Genomic DNA, 2,500 nt, shown 5'->3' on the forward strand with positions numbered 1-2,500 from the left:
CACAGCTATATGTGTTAATTCGGTATGAATCGCAAGATTTGTTTACCGACCTCTCTAACGCAAAAGGCGGTCTCGGCTTCGGCTGTTGACTGCGTCCGATTCAGGGTTATATAACTCTCGATTGAACACATTGATGTTCTATTGTTGGTGCTTCCAATAAAATTGGAACACTTAAAGCAGAACCGATTCAAATAATAGCATTCTGATCAATGATTGCATTCCTTGATCAAGAACTGCTGGAGTCATTGTGATGGCGAATTTTCTTCATAAGAAAATTGCAAAGAGACGGAACTTAATGAGACTAGTATTATGTTGTTTCTAGTAAGCGGAAGCTGAAACAGCAACATGTGAAAATCAAGTTTTGTTCAATGATCTCGAGGCGATAAGTACTATGAAGCAACTAGTAGCCTAAGCATGACTCAGATTTGAGACAGTCAAAAAGACTGGCGAAACTTCTTCACATGAAAGTTACATAGAGAACTACAAATGTATACAGCGAGTATTATGTTGTTTCTAGTAGGCGAAAGCTGAAACATCAACATGTGAAAGTTGTCTGCAAACTGTAGAACGATATGTGATTAGTACTGTGCTGTTACTAGTAGCCAGTCTGACTGTAGAAGCCAAGACAAAGGGAAACTAATGCATCTGAAAAGGACAAGTTATGGAAAGGTATGCACGATAAGTATTATGTTGTTTCTAGTAAGCGGCAGCTGAAACATCAACATGTGAACGTCGTTGTGTACAGTAACCTAGAACTATATAGTCCTTAGTAACGTGCATTTACTAGTACCTGTAATTGGTATTCAGACTCAGGCAGTTTGGAATAGTTTGGCAAAGATGCACCAGAGAAAACTGGGATTTGATACAGAAATTGTTGAATACAAGTATTATGCTGCTTCTAGTAGGTTGAATCCGAAACATCAGCATGTGAAAATTGAAAACATTTCTGGTTCGAATTGTCACAAGTATTTGGTGATCTGAGTAGCCAAACTCACTACAACGCCAATTGAAGGCAAAAATTCTCAACGGGAAAAGCTATTCTCATTGAATGAGCTAACAAGACGAGTATTATGTTGCTTCTAGTAGGCGAAAGCCAAAACATCAACATGTGAAAGTCTTGCTGAACAAATTTAATGTTGTTGAGCTCAGTACCGTGTGAATTAGTAGCCATAATTGGCGAGCGAAAATTGAACTGGCGAAACTTCGTCTTTGGAAAATTGCAGATGCCGAGCACTTATTTTGCAACGAGTATTATGTTGACTGTAGTAAGCGAAAGCCGAAACAGCAACATGTGAAAGCTGTTGAAATTTGTGGTCATTTTGCAATAAGTACAAGGAGTGTAACTAGTAGCCAGGTCAAAATTTGGGATAAGAATGAGCAAAAATTCTGCATGAGAACAGTTGAAATTATGAAACTAAATTACAAAGACTAGTATTATGTTGTTTCGAGTACGCGAAAGCGGAAACATCAACATGTGAACGTTTGTAACGAAGTTTCGTTAATTTTCAGCCTAGTACTGAGCAAGAACGAGTAGCCTCATCTCCAATCCCACGCAAAATGTAGTGAAATATGTGAGTGAACCTTATTCACGGTGAGGGTTTCCCGAGGTCTGTATTGCAGCGAGTATTATGTTGCTTCTAGTAAGCGAAAGCTGAAACAACAACATTTGAAAGTTGGAATTAATGACTGAATGGAAACTTCGACCTGTGTTTGATAGTAGTAGCGAACAAAACTGCTGAATCGGTTTCTGTCTCATATTGGTCAGTGAACCAATTAAGAGACAATCAACTACATAACCTGAATTGGGCGAGAGAACCCCCTTAACTTAAGCATATCAGTAAGGGGAGGAAAAGAAATCAACTGAGAATCCCTTAGTAATGGCGAATGAACAGGGAAAAGCTCATCGGGAAGAGAAATGGCAACATTTCTCGGTGTCCGGTATGGTTTGATGCTAGACTGGTGAATTTGTCCTGATGTCTACTGGAAAGTAGCATCAAAGAAGGTGAAAATCCTGTAAAGGTCATTTTCGATACCAGTCATAATGGCTCATTCCTATGAGTAGAGTTGTTTGAAAGTGCAACTCGAAGCTGGAGATATGTCTCTCCAAAAGCTAATTATAAAGCGAGACCGATAGTAAACAAGTACCGTGAGGGAAAGTTGAAAAGCACTCTGAAGAGAGAGTGAAAAGTACGTGAAACTGTTGAAGGGGAACTGGAGTGAGCGTTACCATACTCAATGCCTTGATATTATATTCTCGGCTACCGAGTAGTGTAGTTGTCGTCTTTTGGCAAATCTTGTTAATGAATCGAGCAGAAGTTTTCCTCGGAATTCTTCTTGTTGATTCTAAACAAAATGAGATAAATTGATCTTGATTGCCTGTCTGACCTCAACTTCCTATTCAATGCTCTCTACAGCCCGTCTTGAAACACGGACCAAGGAGTGTGAGTTGCTTGCAAGTGTTGTCGCTCATTGAAAGCGCACACGCGAAATGAAAGTGAAC

The 2,500-nt window shown here is 39.5% G+C and overlaps 1 non-coding gene across 1 annotated transcript in view; it reads left to right on the forward strand.

Moving 5' to 3' along the window:
• The first annotated feature begins 1,792 nt into the window (after positions 1-1,792).
• Positions 1,793-2,500, forward strand: part of LOC142355097 (large subunit ribosomal RNA) — a 3,522-nt gene continuing 2,814 nt past the window's right edge. Inside the window, exon 1 of the ribosomal RNA XR_012761159.1 lies at positions 1,793-2,500. This exon is cut by the window's right edge and continues 2,814 nt beyond it. This is a non-coding gene — a ribosomal RNA (large subunit ribosomal RNA).

The sequence above is a fragment of the Convolutriloba macropyga genome, unplaced genomic scaffold, assembly GCF_964194025.1.
Source record: "Convolutriloba macropyga unplaced genomic scaffold, txConMacr16.3 SCAFFOLD_6156, whole genome shotgun sequence".
Classification (NCBI taxonomy): Eukaryota; Metazoa; Xenacoelomorpha; order Acoela; family Convolutidae; genus Convolutriloba; species Convolutriloba macropyga.